We start from the raw sequence: 20,873 nt of genomic DNA, 5'->3' as shown, positions 1-20,873 counted from the left end.
GCTGCCATAGTATTTTTTAAACCAAAGTTACCCATGTGGCAGAAGACAAAGTGGGGTTGTGAGGGAAACAGTTGTCAGTGAGAGGAGAAAATGCATTATAACCCTTCTGAGCAATACTGAGCAACACTGCTGATTTCTAGGAGAACAAAGTAATTGTGAAATCACAGCATAGTGCTAAGTTAGCACAAAAGTTGTTCCCTAATTATGAGAAATAGAATTTAATATCATTCTACCGAATTTCTATGTTTTAATTCTAATTATTTCTTGTTTTGTTAAACTAAATAGACTACACAACATACCTGAATATTGAAAATAGGATGCTTTTGCCAGTATCACAGTCATTAAATATAACTCACTGCTTTTTTTGCTTTCACTCATCTGACAGTTATTGAATGTATAAGAGATGTGCTTGTATCCTCATGGCATTGCAGCAGTACTGTATTTTAAAGAATGAGCTTTTAAATGGGGCTAGCGTGGAAGACTCCCAGAAAGAGCAATTATTCAAAACTGATACTGCAGGATTCTTACAAGGACTGAAATAAATATCTGAATATCAGATAATAATTGGAGTTTGGTAAGTTTGCAATTAATTACCTTATTTTATCAGAAGTTTTTTATTCAGCATTCATACAAAAAAATAGATGAAGGAATATATTTTAAATGCAAAACATTTTTCCAGTCAAAACTTTAGCTTTTCATCTGGGCTTTCCAGGCCATATATGTGCAACAGGGGAAGTGGTGATTTGACCTAATTATAATTTGAAATTAAGAAATTAATTCACAAGTAAATATGCTGAAATTAACTCCCCCAAATCAATTATATACCATCCTAGAAATGCTACGTTTTAGGTTAAACTTTAGTTTCTTTTATTTCTTTCTCTAATATGAAGAACTGGGGTGAAAAGTAACAGGGCCACATTTTGGGACAATCATACATTAAAAAAGTCCTTTCCTTAGGAAAAGTTCGATGTGCCTGATCATACAGCCCTGAAATGTAAAGATATGCTTTACTCCTTTCATTAGTCAGGGCCTGGATCTTAAAGCAATAATTTGTTTCTTCTTTAAGATCACAGAGTAGTTGAACTTAAACCTGAAAAATACTGTTTAGATGCCTGTCTTCCATTAAAATGATATTCAGTCAAAATTCACAAAAACAGGACTCCAAAAGTTCCTTCTCTGTTGAAATGACTGGACTTTGTAATATGATTAAGAGGTGTTTCAGAGATTTTGATTAGTTAATGGATAGTTTATCCATATTTTTTCCATTCTTTTCTGCTTGCTAGGCATAATTCTTTACAGTTTTTAACAAGCACATGTCTGAGCTTTATGAGACATTTTTCTTTCATGTATCATTTATTATGCAGAGCCTCATTGTCCAAAAACCACATTACATATGATCCAGCTATGGGAAATTAAAATCCAGTTTAAGTCAATTGCCCAGTTCTTCTCTATCATCAACACAGAGATATTACTCAATCTCTAGAAAGCAATTCCACCCTAAACAGAGAAAAATCTCTCACACAGGCAGGGAGCAATCTTTCCTTCCCTCCAATGATTATAGAGAAATATTAAGAGGCTAGTGAAGGTGGGACACCTATGTGTCACTTAAGCTTACCTAAGTAACTTTAAGCTAAGGTGATTTGCACTTTTTTTTTCCAGAAATGTATGTTGCCTGTAATGTGTACAAAGTGTTATGTTCATGTTACACTAAATTTACCCTTTTTGCTCCCCAAAACCACATTAAAAATATGCTTTATTTTTTATTTCTATCATTTGACATACCCTGCCATAAATCCTTGGTTTCTGGGTGTGCAGTAAACCCAATGTTTTTATCAAAAGTAATATATGGAGCCCTCCAGGGGTGTGTTGCTAAGCAAACCAGCCATAAATGCCGAGTTCAGTAAATCATATCCCATCACATACAATGTCTCTTACCATCCCTTACCATCCCTGCTTTGGCTTAGTCCAAAATCTGGGATGATGCTGGATGCACAAGCTGGGTTCAGGTATCAGTGATATGACCTCTCTTAGAATATGTTCCTTCAATCAGAGGGCTCATGGGGGTGCTTTTAATCACTGCAGTTGAAGCTGTCTGAGTTTACACGGAGGAATTCTCTATCCACTGACCTGGAGGGGAGAGACTGGTTGGGCCTGATGATGGCCAGGCTCTTGGTTGGAGACAGCACTGCAGCTTTCCTGCTGCTACTCCAGCCTGGGAAAAAGTGGGTGAAAAGCACAAAGAGCTGCCTCGATTTCACTCTCAGTATGAAATGCACAAAGAGATGCCTCACAGCTGAGCTCTGGCAAGCTGAGCAGCTCCTCAGTGATCAGATGTGCTACCAGATAAGGTTCAGCAATACAAGAAGAGCAATTCATTGTGTCTCACGAGCATAAATTTATGACTGGCTCTGTGGGCCTGAGACCTCAGCAGACCTTAAAGAAAGTGCCATCTTCTAATCTGTGTATACAAAATAGCACTGATAAAATTTAGCCAAGAAGCACAGGCTGCATCCCTCGTTTGTTTGCAGAGTGCCACAAACACATTTATAATTTGTTATAAATAAAAGATAACATTGAGTAATGACTGCAGGCAAGGCTACAGCAGTAGTGCTGGCTCAGCCATGAAAATCTGATAGTGCCAATAAAATAATAAGAAAACCATAATAAGGTTAAAGGCTTTCCCATGCTACTCATTTTCAATGTCTTGCATAATAGACTTTTGGCTACGCCTTCTGACATTCCTTCTGGAAAGCAAATTTATACTGATTATAATTTTTCCTGTGTTCTGTTTTTGTTGTGCCTAAACTTATTTTCCCTCCCTTTGCTTTAGAGTGTATGAAAAGCACTTGTTCAGAAATCTAGATATGTATGATAGAATTTCAGTTAAAAGACCAGAATCAGAAAGTTATTATTCTAAAGAGTAAATATGTTCTTTACAAGACATGTGTACCAGTGGGTTTATTTTCAGCACACATCACAGTGTATAGAAGTGGAAATCTTAAATGGATTTAATCTTAGGTCCCAGATTCAATCCTGATTTTTCCTGTTATTTTCAAAATTTGAAAGGTTATAAGTTAACTAGGCATAAAACATGTATAGATAGGCAGGCTTCAGACCCAGAGCAATGTTGGTTTGTTTGTTTTTGGTTTTGCTTTTGTTTTTTTTGATAAGTGATCTGGGATGCAATTCTAGCTATAATTTACCACTGGGGTTATTTTATCTTGACTTTTGTTTGGTCATAAATATTAGTTGAAATTGGAAACACCTTTCAGCTGTTCCTTAATTTGTACTGATGCTTCCACCTCAGCATTTTATATAGCCCTATTCAGAATATTCTGTACTATTCAATTCTCTTTGGTGGAGATAAGCAGACTCTAATCAATTCTCACTGAATTTTGTGATCATGGCAGGCACAAGTGGTGTTTATTTCTCTGTTAAGTAATTAGAAGTAAGCTTTTAAAGCTGATGAATATAAACTCTGCTAAAACTGGGAGTAGAGCTTGTAAACCAAGTGGTGTTGTGTCCATAGATTCACCCAGAGCTGTGAAAAGAGCCTTTTCTGCAGAACTCTCCTGATGACAGCAGGTTTCATCCACCCTCTCCTTTGTGCACACCCAAAACAAACAAAACCCATTTCAAAGGAACAGAATGAAAGCCTCGGCCAGGGATTCAAACAATGAATTTTCTGACTCTGGACAATGTATGCTGAAATTATTCTCTGTTCACTCAAGCCTTATCTACAACCATCCTCAAACTGTGTGGCTGTGTGATTTCCCCCTGCAACATCTCAGCTCTTTCCTCTCCTCCTTAAAAGCTTCTCTGCAGATATGGTAGGCAAGGAACAGTGGGTGATGGTCTCTGTCTCATGTCACCAATTCTGTCAATACTGTGCTGAAATACAATGGAAGAAATTGAAGCAATCTTTGTCTTACTCTGTAGAACCAGATGAAAGAGATTGGTACTCCTGTACACACAATGTGTATAAAATAAGGGAGCTCTCAAAGTTGGAGCACTTTGCTTCTCTCTTGATGCTGTGTACTGGATGAAGAAGAGAACTGAATGAGAAGGCTGAAAGGAGACTGTTCTAGCACAGGTTAACAAGACTGCCAGCTTTTACTCCTTCTCTAAATATAACAGAACAAAAATAAATAAACAAAATTAATCAACAAAGTATATTTGGGTCATTTGCCCATTAGCTTTTAGGATAAGAAATGCTCTTTAAAGTAATTATGAGATAGGTTAAAGAAAGCAATAAAGAAATGAAGGAGAACAGTATATTATTTTACCAAAGCCCTGGGGTAATTTAGGGGATGAGTAAGGAAAGCATGGAGTGGTCTAGACTGTGATCAGTGAAAGATGAGTCCTGTAAAAAATGCAGCTCTCTGTCATGTTTTGGGGCAGCATGCCCGAGTGGACTTACACAAGGACTGAGGGCTGTCCTGCATGGAAACCTCTCTCCTGCCATGAACAGGTTTGAGCAGGCTGAATTTAAAGCTGTAGGGCAAATACTGGCCATGGTGTTACTTTGGTTCTCTCCAGTTCCTTATTCCTCTTGGCTATGGAAATTGGCTGGGGTTAAACACCTACCACTTATAATGATAATGATCACCTTCACTGGCCTCTAAGAAAAATCAAAACTTGTGTATTGTGCATGTAGGAATTCTTCTGTCAAACAACCTTACCTCAGATGACAAACTCTCCTTTTCTGCAGTGGCAGACTAGATATTATTAAGGCTCTGTAGAATAGTTCGTGTAGCACATTGATTTTAATAAAATACATATTGATTACAATAAAATGTCAGTCTTTCTGCTGTGAACATAATATCTAGATGTCATTAGGTAATGTTAAATTTTTTATTAAATCAATATTATGTGCTCCCTTTAATTAAGAAGAGATTGTCTTTGACCTCATTTGTGCTGCTTGAATGAAAATCCACTCCGAGTCAGCAGAAGACTGGTCTCTTTTCAAGCAAAACCCATAAAATTAATATGTACATACATTCATATCTCATTAGTGGACATAGAATCACATACATCAAGTAAGTTTAGAATTTTATTCATGAGAAAGAAGGATATTATTAAAAGCAATGTTCTCAGCTTCTCTGGAGCTCCTCAGCATCTCACAATATCAGGTCTATGAGAATGCAGCAATCCTAAAAAACTCTACAGCTTGAGTTCAGAACAGAAAAAATTGGAGAGAGGCAGAAGGATTTAAAATTATTACACTTAGGCTACCCTAAAATCCTTATAACTTTTAAGGCTAAAAACTGAATGAAACATGAGGATAAAAATGCATTCTCTAGGACAGCAAAATGAATGGCTAAAGATCTCTAGGCAATAGAATGCCATTAAGGAAAAAATGAACCTCAAAGGAAGAGCTGTTTATTCACTGATCAACTGAGTTACACAAAAATAAAAAAAAAAAAAACCAAACCAAAAACAGAAACAAAAATAGCCACTTGTGACATAAAAGGAACATCAATATGCATCACTCCAAAATACCCTCTGAGTTGTCATTTCATATGTTTATGGGACATTTCTGACTCTCCATTAGCTTCTAAAAACACTGGTAGACTGGCTTAATCAGATGGGTGTCTGTAGGAAGGGAAGCACCAGCACAGGCAGTGTGTCTGATCCAGAGGCAGCTTTTATTCAGGAATGTTTGTTAGCACCATTTGACCATGCACAGTCCTGCAGCATCTCCTCTGGTAACTCGGGAAAGCATGAGAGGTACAGCAAAAGGCAAAATTATCCCCTGGATATTTGGATCTCCTGCCTTATAGGTAAGATGTCTGCTCTCCTTATTAGTGACCTCATGGCACGTTTAGGAATTTTATTATTCATATATAAAAGTAGTGTCTGGGTAGTTGTGATTATTATTGTATATAATTAGTGGGTTTAGTAGTTGTCCAGCCTTGAAAAATTATATATATCAGAAAAACAAAAATGTTTTTAAAGCCTACAATTTTCATCAAAAAGACAGATGACACCGCCTTCATCTAACAAAATCCCCACTTTGTATTCTCCTGTTTAATCTAATAATTAAACCACACAATTAGACCCATTATAACTGCCTAATTTATAATAATTTCAGCTCAGTCAGAATTCTTTCTGGAATGTATTTCCTTCCAAGTCTACATGAGGAGAAAAGGAGTATTTTAACTGAATAACCACATGAAGAAACACAATTATATCTAGATTAGTTAATTTTTCTCTCATAAGAGGTATTTACTTAATAATGAAGAGAGAAATTAATACAAGGCTGGGAGTTCAAACATAACAAAGTGGCTGAAAACCAGCTTCACATGTCTCACTAACCTGTTCTAAATGTCATGTACTATGACACAAGAAATTGGAGAAGGAAATAACAATGAGTTAGCAAAATGTCAATCACCTGCAGGCAAAAAACTTCATAGGATTTCTGGAAAATTATGACTAATATAATTACCTTTGATGATTACCAGAATCAAGGTTTTCACTTCTTGTTCACCATGAAACCTTCAGTTTTGCTCAGGGTTTGAGGGGACTTTGTGAAATGGGATGTGAGTATGGAGATGTTCTGTTTGTGCAGATCAAGTTGCAGCAATTCAGCATAAAGGGTTGATATGGCAGTGTAGAAGGGCTGTGCTTGAATGAATTGACTGTTCCTGCACTGTTTTGTGGGATATTTGATGGAGTTACCTTTTGTGTTAAATCTCCAGAGGAATGACTTTTTGAGACCTGAGTGCAGCTGTTGCATAAGTGGCACTGAGCTGGCAAGTCCCATGTTATTCAGTGTCTTTGTGGTCTATATCATCTTCCACCAAAACTCCAAGGTCCTTCTCCACAGAGCTGCTCCCTAGGAGGTCAGATCCAAACCTGTGCTGTAACTTGGGGTTATTCCTCCCCATGCCCAAGACCCTGCACTTGCCCTTGTGGAACCTTGCTGGGTTTCTCTCTGCCCAGCTCTCCAGCCTCTGGGAATCTGGCTGAATGGCAGCACAGCACTCAGATGTATCAGACACCTCCCCCAGTTTTCATATCATCAGCAAACAACCTGAGAGTAGGTACATTTTATACCTGTGTCCAAGAAGGAATGAATGGAACATTTTCCTTCATGCCCTTCAGCAACTGAGGTCATCCCTGTTTGCTTCAGTTCCCTCCTCTTTAACAGACTTTCTCCTTGGTAATAAATTAGCTAAAGCTGTCAAGTATGTTGAATATGCAGCATCAGGTGGAAGGGAAGGAGATTATTTCCAAACATATTTCACAGTTTATGCGGAACGACTCTTACCATATAATCTTGCTGATTGCCAGGCATTGAAACAGTGCAATTTTCCTTTAAACTGAGATTTGAATGCAGGCACTGAGGACTCGGCAATTTTAGATTTCTTTTCATAATCTACTTGTGCTTACTTCTGCTAGCCACTGCTATCTGTGGAAATCTAGCTGGCTTTCTCCCTGGGTTAGTGCAGTCCCCAGTAAAATGTTTAATCACCACTAAAAAGTGATATTTCCATGCAACCAACTTAATGATACAGATGAAAGATGGCAGGTGTTACAGATCCTTTAATTTCTGCATATTGGAAAACCTGAGGGGTTCCTGGTTTGTTTGCAAAGGAGACCTGCCTTAGAAACAATAACAAAAGGATTTTAATAGCATTCTGTTCTTGGAAGCTTCTGAAACTCACTTCTTCACAGCCACACAGCTCCTGCTTTCACTTAATTGAAACTATTTGTTATTATGTGATGATATTTATTTGAACACCTCTTGTACCAAAAGAGTCCCAGCAAGACTGTACTAGTTTCTGGCCAGTAAAACAAGCTCAACCCTGAAATAACTAGGATACAGAAAGTCTGGAGAGCAATAGAAAAGACAAACTGCAAAGCTAGCAAAGTCCCGGCAGCTTACTGGCAGTGCTCAGCTTGCAAGGATCTCCTTGTTTCAGTGTTGCCCTTATGACGTTTTTGATCAGGTTGCAAGTGATTTTTTAGATTGGCACTTAGGAAGAGTCCCTAGCACAGGGACAAGATAATTTCTCTGTGATATGTGTGAGAAAAGTGATAGAGCATCCCAGCAGATGTCCAGCCCTCAACTTCTCACTGCGGCACTCTTGTTATTGCAGATGCAACGTCGGAGAATTTACAGCTGCCTGACCATGCTGAGCCTTTTACCTCATCAGGGACTGAGATGGGCCATACAGTAATGCATATTGATCCATGTCCCTAAATGTAGTTTATGTCCTACATTTCTGGGCTAAACTATATCAAGGGGAGAGCAGACCATTACAGCCCAGACTCCCTTGTGGAGATACAGCATGAGTGATGACAAGCCTTTCAGGCCAAATGGATGTAGCACACCCAGGATGATGGCTCAGATGGACTAACTGGCCATAACTGAACAGATGAGCATGCTTAAGCCTGCCACAAATCTAAGGTAAAATGAGTTAGCTTGAAAATCAATAGAAGATCTTAAGAGTACTCATTGGATCGTTCATGATATCTCGACTGAGCCGGGGTATGTTGTTAAGTGACAAGATCTTGTGAATATGCCTAAACCTTTCATGCTTGGGGCAATGGTGAACTTCAAAGAGACATTTCCCCGTCCTGAGAAGTGCAAAAGCAGCTGGTAGTGCAAAGGAGGCATTGCTTCTTGGCAATGTTAATGTGGTAACAAATTATTACAAGTTATTGCAGTTGTGTAGTTATTGCACAAGCAAGTCCTGGAGAGTAGAGGGAAAAAGAGAGTTCTTAAACAGGCCAAGATGGCATTCTCTGGGAATTTACCCAAGATTTTTTCTTTCCAGAAAAAATATCTATTGTAATCCTGTAACTGAACATAAAATGCTTTTTGCACTCAGTTGGTGGGCAAAATTAAAATCTAAGGATTTGAAATGTTCTCATTTTGGTTTTGCTCATTTAAAAGTCATGTAATTCTAATATGTTCTTCCAGCTACTAAATGTTGGGATTCATCATTGCTGTTGCTCTTTTCCCTGACAAGACAGAATATAAGTGTCCAAACCTGTATCTGAGTATTCCACCTTCTCACCACAGTGAAATAATGGAGGAAAGGAGAGCCTGTCTTTTGCTGTAGTAAAAAAAGATTTGAGAAGGATTAGGATCCCAGACCTCTGCTGCATGATGATGACTGGGGTTTTAAAATTTTGTTCATCACTTGGGCTATGTGAAATACCCAAACACATCCAAATTGGACTGTCAGGGTTTCTTTTTGCTTCCTCTCCCTCGGGAGAGACTCAACTTCAGCTGTATTGGAAGTTAGTAATTTCCTTAATGCTGGCAAGTGTAAGATATATTTTATGAGGTATCTTATGGAACTGATGGGGGGAAATAAATAATAACAATATTAATAAAAAAAGAATGTTATCCAAACTGAAAGTGTTGCAAGGATAAACAAATCAGAAAAAGGTGCAGTTTTCTTATGATACAGTAATTTTATGAGCAATAATTTTTCAGATGAACTGAAGTTATCATCATTATCAACTAATAACTCTAAGAATGACTTATCAACTTGCTACTGCCTATGGTATTTCTGGAGTGTGAAAGAATTTTAAATTGTCTGCAAGGAACTGGTGCTGCTGATGGGACATTAGAATAAACGAACCAGAGCATTTAAAATCTTATCTTTTCAGAAGAAAAGAAACAAACATCCTTCACAAAAATACATAAGGGTGTATGCATTCTATGGCTTCTAAAGCATCTGTGCTGTTCTTCAGCAGAAAGGTGGAGTAAAAGCTGGATCAGTCCTCCTTTCTTGCACCAAAGAACCATCAGTAAAATCAAAGGGCTTGTGTCCCTGGTGTGGGCTGAATTCCACTGCAGAGTCTGGGGCAAAGTACAGCAATATCCAAAGAGATGTGAAAATTACAGAATTGTCTGAGTTGTTTACTGAAAGTGAGACAAAAGATGTCATTTAAACTTGTAGCAAGAGCTTGTATTTAATTTGGAGAAAGTAAAATAATTAGTTCTGCTTTACTTTTTCTTCCTTTTTGTTTTTGTAATTTTAGAACAGCTGCTAAATAAACAAAGAGGAACAACAAAGAATGTTAAGCATCCATTCAAGAAGAATTAACCTTTGAAAAGCAGAATTAGATATCAAAACAAAGCTGGATGGTTTAGAATGAAAAGTTCATATATTTAATTTTGGAAATGTCACCACTAATCTCCTGTACCTTCCACATAGCCACTCTTGTTTTCCTACACCCGAAGAAATGGACTCAAGTGGTCACAGGTTTTTATTCAATGTAAATCTGCTTGGTGAATTTGCTATTTGCTGAGGAAATCAAACAAACAGAAAAGAGAAAATCTCTTCCTTTTGATCACCTCTATTTCTGCTTAGATAGGGCAGGGATAGTAGCCCTCAAAATTATTTTGAGAGCAAAATAAATCAGCCACTGCAGGATTGTTGACGCTCATGGTCATCTCTCAGGATTTTTAAAGGACTGTTACTTCAGCTGGAGATTCCTCAATCCCTTCCCTGCTCTGCCTCTGCTTCAGACAGACCTGAGAGAGGAGCAGGTGAAGTCAGCTGTACCAAGTGATGTGGGGCTCCTTCCCTGTGCCAGGAACTGGCTGTAAACCACTTTTGTGGAGGCAGTGACACTATTTCTATAAGAATGGTGCATCTGCATGAGGTTTAACTGAAAAAGAACTAATTTGAGTTACAGCTAATTAATATGTACGGGGCTCTGCTCCTGTTGGAAGCAATGAAAATCTGTCCAGCGCAGCTGCATTATTTTTGGTGTTAGTTTTGTAAAATGAAACAAAAAAGAAAAGATAATCCAGAAGAGTGCATTTGGGAAGCTGTAACTTGTTCAAGAAAACGTTTCTTGGTTCATTGAAACATATAAACCTGACAAAATAATAGTATTTTTCTTTTTAATAATTAAATCAGGCCAAAAATTTAATTTTTACACTGTTTGGAAAATGTTGTTTCATTTATCTAATTTCAATTTCGTTAACTTTAAATAGTTATAAATTAACAGAGGCTTCTCCTTTATGTTTTCTCTAAACTTTAAAAAGTTTTAAAATACCAATATTCTAAAATAAAGTTGTAATCAATGATCATGTGTATTTAGAAAATATACATAATTCAAAGTGATGCACTTACATCACAGATGAAATATTTCAAGTGATGCAGAACAATTTTTTAGCTTTATTTAACATTTGATTAAGAATAAATAGTATTTAAAATGCCAGAGCAGTGTCTGCGTGGTGAAGGTTTTGCATTTCCAGTAATCCTCTGTTTTTGTAATTAAAGTCAGGTGGTCCTGAAGATTTTCTCCTGTATCTTATTCTGAGAAATGTATTTGATTTCAAATACAGTATCACTGCTGCAAAGAGTATACACAGGTAATTCCCACAGGGAGGGGAATGCTAATTAGTTACCTCAATGACTGCTGTAGCCTTTTGAAACCCTGATCATGTTTCAAACAATCTCAGTGGAGAATAAAGAAAAGAAAATAGCTTTTCAGCACCAGAGGTGAAAAGCTGACTGCATCCTCAAGAGTACAGGTGGGCTGAGCATGGAGATGTCCCTGTGCTTTGCAGCAGGCATGGGATGGGAAAAATGTCTGCAAGAAACTTTTGGGAAAATGTGACAATGTTCCAGCATTTCTTCAGCAAAGAAAGGATGATTGTCCAGGGCTCAGTCAGAAACAGGGACAACAGCTGAACTCACAGGATCGCCTGCTGCCTTTGTCAGGCAGGGCAGCTTGACTTCACTTTAAATGGAAAGAATCCTTGGCACAGAACAGGGGTATCATGGCAGAGGCTGTACGTGTCATTTACAGAAAAGCAGCAATAAAACAGCTTGCCCCTAGATGATTCCCTTCCCCTCTCCCTGTTATTGCAAACTGAAAAAAGCGGGAACTGTGTAATGGAGTGAGTGCATTCATCACAATTCATTCTACCACAATGAAAGGCTTCAACACATGCCTGTTGCTGCAAGACAAGCTCCAGGATTCCAGGTTTCAAATCCAGGACGATTGGTTGCTCTCTCAGTGCATCTTTTAATACTCGGAAAACCAAGTAATTTGCTCTCACTTGTGAATAAGAAGATGAACCTCTTCATCCATTGGAATTACTCCTGTATTTATCTCTAAGTGCTTTGGAATGGAGGTCAGCCTTAGCTCTATTCAACAGTTGTGGAAGGAAGGATGGTTTTCCCAGAGGCTGGTGGTCAGGCAAGGACCTGAGATTCTTGTCTGCTTCTATTTCCTAAAGACAGAGGCCACATATTTCTGGCCATCATCTCCATCTCCTGGTGCATGCACACGACTCCAGATTTGTTGGCTGGCATGGGGCCACGTGGATACCAGTGCCCATGTGACTTCTGGATCACTGCTTCTGACTCCAGAAGTTTCAAGACGGACTTCACAAATGTTTGCCCAATCTGTGATGTTCTGAAACAAAAATGTCAGGCTTAAGGAAGTGGCATTTCACCCTTGCATTACTCTCCCTGTCCATTTCTCATCTCTGTTTAGTTAGGGCAGCATACTGCAGGGTGTTTGTTCCAAATAAGACTAATTACTGTGCCCAAATGTGGTAAATTATTTAAAAAGACATTGCATATGGACACGAGGCAGGATAGGATAAATTAACTAGTTTACAACTGTGTAATAATCCAGCACAAATTTGCTCAGAGTGCAATGCTGGCAGGCAAGGCAGCACATGGAAAAGGGTTCTTCAGTGGGACTGAAAATTTATCCTCTATGATACAGATATATTTCAGAGCTCCTTTAAAGGATCATTCTGTAAAGAGGAAAGAAAATTGCAACTTCTAAATGCAATTTGTTTATGAAATATAGCTGCTGGGAGCATCTTAGAGAAAAAATATCTACACAAATGGATTAAGATATTGGAGATGATTCACATAAATGTCTTTTTTCCTATTCAGCTTAATTAACTTCAGAGTAGATGAATTCTTATTGGTGTAGTGGAAAGAAAATGAAACCAGTGTCAAGAGAAAATCTTCTGCATACAACTGCTTGGTATAGCCCAATTTTGGATGTTGTAAAAGCATAAAATTTTTGTTCATTAAATTTTAAAAGCTTTCTGACTTCCTGGAATTATAGCATGGAGTTGTAAATGTTGTGTGAAATGAAATGTACTTGCCTACACAAACAACATACAGTGGGAGAGCTCTGGAATTACTATTATGGTCTGCTATTTGCAATAATACTTAGATAAATCAGCCATTAAGATAAATAAATAAAAATACCCACCCGAAAAAAATCACTGAAAATAAGAGAGGATGGAGATATTTTAGAGTACTCTGCTTGTGTGTGGATAAAATCTGTAGCAAATTTGTATACTTAAGTAAAACATTTTCAATATTTTTGAATCTTCCATTCTCTGTTCTTATAGGCAGAAATTTTTTTCTGGACAGAAAGACCCTTATTGCCAGATCAAAATCCTCTTTTTATATGTTCCTGCATTCAGTAGAAGAAAAGGGTTTTATAAAGACATGCCATACTGAATTCAAACTTCACCTAAACACACAATTCTCAAATCTGTGTGACCAGATGTCCTCTGACTGTACTCATTATAGGAGGATATAAAGTCTGAAGTCTGATGAATGATTCCCAACTGACCCTCACTGGTAAGGCCTTCTTCCAACTTGTTATTAAAAACTTATAATAACCACATTTTAATAGTCGTTAAAGAGCTTCCCACAAGTATACTATCTTGGCTATTTCCTTAGAGGAAAAGTACTCATTACACAAATTTGCAATAATATGGTGAAGAAATACAACAGCATTATTAAAATCCAGATTACTTGCTCAGAGACTTCTCCAGGGCCTCAGGCCACTATTTAAACTAAATTTCATGTAAACTACACCATGAAGATACAATGCTACATGTAGGAAAAAAATATGTTTCTGCAGTGTGGAAGCTACTACCCAAGTTTCACTCCCAATTAATTTTTTACCACTTGAAAATTTATTTTGCTTAAAAAGGGAAGGGCTTCTCTTCTCTTCTCTTCTCTTCTCTTCTCTTCTCTTCTCTTCTCTTCTCTTCTCTTCTCTTCTCTTCTTCTCTTCCTCCCCTTTTCCCTTCCCTTCCCTTCCCTTCCCTTCCCTTCCCTTCCCTTCCCTTCCCTTCCCTTCCCTTCCCTTCCCTTCCCTTCCCTTCCCTTCCCTTCCCTTCCCTTCCCTTCCCTTCCCTTCCCTTCCCTTCCCTTCCCTTCCCTTCCCTTCCCCTGGGAAAAATCTTTTCAGTAATGTTTTATTCTGTTCTTTTTCAAAAGCAATTCATACTGACACAGTTGCATGATAGTGAAGGGCAAAGCCAAGAAATTCTCTTAAGCAAGGAAGCTTTTCTCCCTTCATCTTGGACTTGTCACCATCACCAGTGCAGCATGTGTGGAGTAGACATAAACACACAAAGGTCATTGTAGTTGGTGAAAAAGAGGAATTTTTAAAGGTTTCTTTTTCTTCTTTTAGGAGTAGAGCCCTAACATGATTTTTCTAGGAAAAGGGACAGAGATGGTGCTCTGGGACAGTCTACATGGTGGGCTTTGGTGTCTGGAACTCATGGGATTTTTAACCCTGAAGCAATTTAGGAGCTGCACTTCAGGGTGGGGGGCAGAGATCTGATTTAGCAGCAAATTAGGAAAACTTCCCAAAGAGCAGAACAGGATATCACTCTCAAGGAGCCTGGTCTGGAGCTCCAGTTTTGAAAGTGAGACGAATCCATGTTCAGACTTACCAAAATAGCTCCACAAAAACATGGTGCCATCTTTAGAACTACTGCTTGGCTCAGTGAATGGAGTCAGAACTAATGCAGGAATAGTTAACACAGTTTGAAAGGAAAAATACCCTGTGGTTTCCTCCAAGATCTGTGCTGCTCCAGAGGTTCATCCTTTGAGTTCTATGCTAGAGAAATCCCTGTTGGGCCATCCAGGAGCTGCTCTGGCTGTTACCAGTGACATTCACACACCTGAGGCCCCTTTGCACACACCCCCCACACTCACACTGTCAGACCAGGTTTCCTCACCTGCTCGACACAAGTTTTCCCAGAGCAGAGCTTCAGATGTCCAAATCCTTAAAATAATTTAACCTTGGTGCAATAATTAATAACAAAATAACAGCTGGTGCCTCCAAGGAGAGACCCCAAGCAAAGCAACCTCTGGGCTTTTATCCCCTCACAGTCCAAGACAGGAAAGTCTGGGGGTCGTGGGCTCCTGCCATGTCTCTGAGTGTCTGGTCCTGGCTCTGCCCAAGGTTTCTGTGCCCTTGATTATGCAAAGGGTCAGCAACTCATGGCCTCTCATCTGAGGCTCAGGTTCCTGCCCCTCAAAGCTCCACCTGCCTTGGATATGTTCCCCCAGGTGAATCAGACTGAAATGTTGGCAAAATTAACCTCAGTGGCCAGGCATGCCAGAGGTGTGCCCTTCAGCCACTGACCTCACCCCTGCTTGAGCAAGAGCTCAGGGCAACTTTTGATGGACATGTGTGAAACCTTCTGAAAAGCTTCCAGGGAATTTGAGTGTGTGTGAAGGACAAAATGTTCACATTATTAAAATTTCTACCGTGCCTGTAAACCACAGAGGATGGCTTATGGTGAGAAGAGATCAGGCATTTGAGTAACTTAGTTAAGTTTTATAAAAATATTAAAACACTTCACAGATGAGCACAAACATTTTAGGAACTGATAGTGTGTGCAAAGACAGACCTCACAGTCCTTGGCTTGTGTGACTTACAAATATTGTGTAATGGTTCAGATGCCATTGGTTTCCTATGCACAAGACAGTTGATCTATAAAACATATGGCATTTTAAAATATTGATCTCTTCTGTGCCAGTGAGTAAGAGATATTAGTGTAGCATGGGATTCCGTTTGTAACGCTGGGATTAAAGGCAGGGAAGTGGAAAATTGGAATAGACCTGAATTCATGTGAAGTGGAAAGTACAGCTGGCAGTATTACTAAAGCAGGAGAATAACAAATAAAAGCATGTATTTTTTAAAAATTATATTAAAAAGTCACGTAACAGTTACTGAGGTAGCAGAGTGAATATCCAAAGGAATGTCTTATATTAGTTTACTTTTAATTCAACAGGTAATGTTAAGTCACAATATAGTGACAGACACCAGAATGGCACAAAATAAAGAATAATGCCAAACAAAAAACAAACAAATGAACATCTTCTCTACAAAGCAAACAATCATCTGTATTTTAAAGTGCCACTTGATCTGGGTATGTAATCTGTGCCATGAAATAAATGCTTCTGAAATAAAGAAAACAAAGCAGCCAACCCCCAACCTTTGCTCAGTTCCTGCAGATTGTTGCCTTGATTCTCAGCTCATTAACTGATTCAAATTGGGAGTTTATTCTTCTCTCTTTTCTTTTTTGAACCACACTCTCTATCTTCCTCTGTTTTCTTTTTTGGAAATCTGGGCTAATTGGGAATAAATTCCAGAAATTAGAAGTTTCAAGTGTTTCTAGTGTTCTGCATAGTAACTCTAATTTTTTTCTTCTTCTTTTCTTTCCTTTCCTATTTAGCCCATTAATGAGACTGATAACTTGTGTTTGATCATCATGCCAATTTTAGGACAACAGCTTTAGTCCTTGTCTGAAGATATTAATACCTGATCAGAACATTTCATTAAAATAAACGAAACCAAACCAAAAAAGAATCCAAAAAAACCCAACAGAAAACCTCAAAACCCAATAAGCCAGAATCTTTATTTCTATGAAGATTTTACCAGGTGCAATGTGAAGCTAGTGGTCTTGTGCTTTTCTGTGATAGATTGAGTCCTTCACTACATGGCATTTTCTCTCAGTGAAGGCACTGCTACATCGCAATTAAGTAACTATTGATCTTTTTTGATGAACAGATTGAGCTCTTTAAGTCTTTTATTATGAGCATTTTTCAGCCCTAAAATCACTTTAATTTTTAAAAGTGATCAAAGGTTAGTTGAACCCTGGTAAAAAGTCATATATCTCTTCAGCTCACAGTACTTTCTTCCTTTAGTTCCATATTAGTGCAAAATGAACTGCTTTTAATTTTTTTTATGCCATTATCATTAACATGATATAAAATGACACATTGACACAATAGATGATGTAGTTTTAGACTGAGTTTAATGTTGTTCTATTGAAATTAATGGAAATCTTACCAACTGTTTCAGTGGCACTAGAATGTTGAGTAGTTCTGAAACCCTCAATTCAGATATATTTCTGTCCTAAGGTTCTAGGGGAAATGTGGCAGAGCAAATGCAGTTTCACAGCGACTGGTGCTAAGTATTGACATTTTAATATTAATCATTTTATTGAAAACCTCAGACAACATTATTTTCTATGCCTTCTTTATCTCTGTCTCCTGACTCAAATATCATTATGATTATGAAAAATACTGAGATTTTATTTGGGTTTGTATCTGACCCCGGTCTTGAGAATTAAGTGTTTGGAGAATCAAACGGATCACAAAGGGCTTGGTATCTCAGGTGGCCTCTAATGCATGCTGTGGCTAAGCCAGGCAGGTATAGCCAGGGGTACCCGAGTTCAGTCTCTCTGCTGTTAACAGCGCTGGGGAAATCAACAGAGGTGATCCTATTTATCTGAATAGGCTCGTGACTGAGCCCTGCAGGCTTTCACTTTTAACACCCATCTTGTTTAAAGGTTTTAGTGGAGGAATTGTTTTAAGGAAAAAGTAAACTAATCTAGATACCGCATCCCATTTCCCAAAAATAACAGCGACAGGTTTTCTGGAGCCCTTGGGCAGTGTGGGTGGGACAGGTCCCTGTGTCTGGCTCTCTGCTGAGCCTGGAGAAAGGCTCATCCCCCGGTGTGTGATCAGTGGTGTCAGCTCTCCAGGGGCTGCCAGCTGCATGCACACCATCCTCCAGCACCCTCAGGGCCGCCCACCCAGGCAGGTTTTAAGCCGGGGAAGGAAGGGTGTGCCCTTCCCAGAGGGAGCGCCTGCCAAATTGTCAGCCTCGAGCTGGGAAAAGGTGAAAGTTAGCCAAATATCACAAACTAGACAGTGTGGGAAACAGTCACCAAACCTAAAAATTATCAGCCACTATTATCAGAAAAAATCAGGTGACAGGCCACATCTCTCTTTACAGTTCTTAATAAATTCACTCCTCTCACAATCCTGAAACAGTTTTGAATAAGAGCCGGGAAGGAAACCTCTTACACTTCCAGTTTGGCTTTGTTTACTTGCTTGGTTCTATTCAGGTAATAAACCCTAATGACCTTGGCACAGGATATCCCTGGAGGGATTAAGGACTAATTTAGATGATGACTTGCTCTTGTCTTTTTCTATTGACATAGAAATGATGAGCAAAAAATCACTGTATTCATTTCAGACATGAATTTAAAGTGTGTCTTTCCCAACAGCTGAGCAATAGATACAGACTTAAACAGGGGTCTGGAGCTGGACTGTGCATGTCTAATAATTTAACTAAAAATTTGCTGAAATTCCTGTCGTCCTTTGCATGTCACCACAGGATTTAAAAGTACACTTAGCCAGTTCACATTTTAATCAGACTTTTTTATTACTACCTTAATAATTTACTGCACTAGCAGAAGGACAGGAGAATAATAAACTGAAAGGTTTTTTTAAAATTAAAATTACTTTTATTTTTTCAGTAACAATACGCAGACATTGGTAATTGTTACTTTTAAGCCACGCTTTGCAAAGTTTCAACTTTGTCAAGAAAACACAAGATTTTTAAAAAGAAGTCTTGAATAATCAATCTTTTGGTTTGGAGACTTCTGAATACCTTTGGGAAATACTTTAATGTGTTTTTAGTAGAAGTTATAGATAAGGTAAAAATTTTCAGGTAGGAATAATATATTATTATTATTATTATTATTATTATTATTATTATTATTATTTATTTTTCTATTAAGAAGGTTTTAAGCATTGGCTGGTTTATGAGTGAATTTCCTCCCTATATAAGACTTTCAATATATTTTGTGCTAACAAGGTTTTAAAGTTTATAAGTGTTTGTGTTTCTATCCTTGTTTTAATGGCTTTTGGAAATTTAGTGACAGCTTTAGCAGATACAGGCACACATAGAATGTGGGAGCCTACAGTGCTTTTTAAATGTTATAAATACTCTTAAAACTAAAAGTGCAGCAAGCACTTTACAGTTTTAATTTATAAGTAATTTAAATTGTTTATAATAAGTAAAGTATTTGAGTTAAGAAAACATTTGACTTCGACTGTGGGAAGTGCTCTATCAAGTGTTGACTGCTTGGAGCTCTTGCTTTAGGGATTCTTTTTCTGGATTTCAAATTCAATTTTTCCTGATCTTAGATACAATTATTTTCCTGCTTTTTCATTAAACCATCTCCTCCCTAAAAATAATTGCCATAAGCTTTTCATTCCTCTCCTAACCTTTCTAGAACCTGAAAGCTGAATGTATTTCATGCTTCAGCTATAAATGGTTTTGGTCAATCTGTATGTCCTGCCATTATTTGCTCACATTTTCCTTTAAATTAGACTCAGAATAGTGTAAGTAGTAAACATATACAGGAGGAAGCAGTTGCACTCATGTTATTATGGCAAAATGAACACTGACATTTCCTTTGACTGCCTGCGATAACACAGAGGAAGAGATTTAGCTTACATAATTTATGTATTCAATTATTTAAATGTGACTGAAAGCAAGGTATGAGGGCCAAACACCCAAGAATCTCTGGAAATGTCCTCCAGGTAGAAGAATTAGTAGTCATAGTAAAAACCCCCGTATAATAAACTGAATTACAAACATCAGTGGTCTCATTTAAATAATTTCCAGTAAGGTATTGATCACAAAATTTCCCTTTTCTTGGGGAAATGGTAAAATAATGAAAAAAGCCCTTTATCTGGAAGCACTGCACATCAAGTTTTACTAGTTAGAGAAGTAGTGAGCATTAGAGAAAGCACACCTTAACCTCCTGTCTTCAATACAGTTTTTTCATCTGGTACCAGGTGGAGCTGCCAGGGCTGGTACTTTCAGCACCTGTACTTCACAGTGAAGAATCTTCAGTCTCTTCAACTTGCAGAATCAAGAATGGTGAAGTGGAGAAGAAAACCCCTTGTTTGTTCCTGCTCTGTGTTCTCACAGCTATGGGGGATCAGTCCTGGTGATGTCTGTGGGGTGTAATGGGAGCAGTTTGTTCCTTTGTGACTAATGGGCTTGCACTGAAGTTAAATCACTCATCCCATGGAGTTTTCATTTCTTCTGCACTGTGGTGATAATTATCTAAATAACTAATAAATGAGGTGCTTCTGCTGGTGTGACTGGGCTCAGATTGCTCACTTTAGTGCAGTGCTGTAAGATTTGTGTTTCCATGACACCCAAGGTGAGCAGTAATAAATGTTATTTGTGTGGGATTCCTGAACAACACTTTCTACAGCCCTCACCTCACCACTGAGCAGCAATAGCAGACACTGGAGGGACAGGAGCATTGTGAACTGCAAATAGAACTGCTTAGGAGGAAAGAAGTTTTCTCTCAGCCAAAGGTGAAGAGAAACATGTAAGTTTTGGTACCTCAGTCTTTAATCACCAGTTACAAAAACCATCTCAGTCTCCTTTGAAAAGGCACACAGCAGGAAATGAAAGAAAGACTTCAAGGGAACAGAGAAAAGAAGGTTTATTTTCATGTCGAAAGGGAACTTACTATATTCAAATGTGGCAAAGGAAAAGAAGGCTGGAGGAGCAGGGATAGAGGTACTAGTTTCAAGAAACGAGGTGGACAGGACTTTTATCCCCCTCTAAGCAGATTTAAACACCTTATCTTGTGTATCTGCACTGTGGAGCCACCGTCTGAGTTTTGTTCTGGAGCTGTAAGACATGCACTGATCAGACTGACAAATCTAAAGGAGTTTCAGTAAGTTGACAGCAAGTTACTGTCAGGAACATGATTGGAGCAG

At 38.3% G+C, this 20,873-nt stretch overlaps 1 long non-coding RNA gene across 1 annotated transcript in view; it reads left to right on the top strand.

The window, feature by feature from the left end:
- Positions 1 to 20,237, top strand: part of LOC148223226 (uncharacterized) — a 34,267-nt gene extending 14,030 nt beyond the window's left edge. Inside the window, exon 2 of the long non-coding RNA XR_015804713.1 lies at positions 19,929 to 20,237. This is a non-coding gene — a long non-coding RNA (uncharacterized LOC148223226). The remainder of the gene's footprint in view (positions 1 to 19,928) is intronic.
- Positions 20,238 to 20,873: the final 636 nt, after the last annotated feature.

Source organism: Sturnus vulgaris, chromosome 7 (genome assembly GCF_052056855.1).
Source record: "Sturnus vulgaris isolate bStuVul1 chromosome 7, bStuVul1.hap1, whole genome shotgun sequence".
Lineage (NCBI taxonomy): Eukaryota > Metazoa > Chordata > Aves > Passeriformes > Sturnidae > Sturnus > Sturnus vulgaris.
Note: the sequence above shows the minus strand (reverse complement) of the source record. Positions and strands in the feature narration are given on the sequence as shown.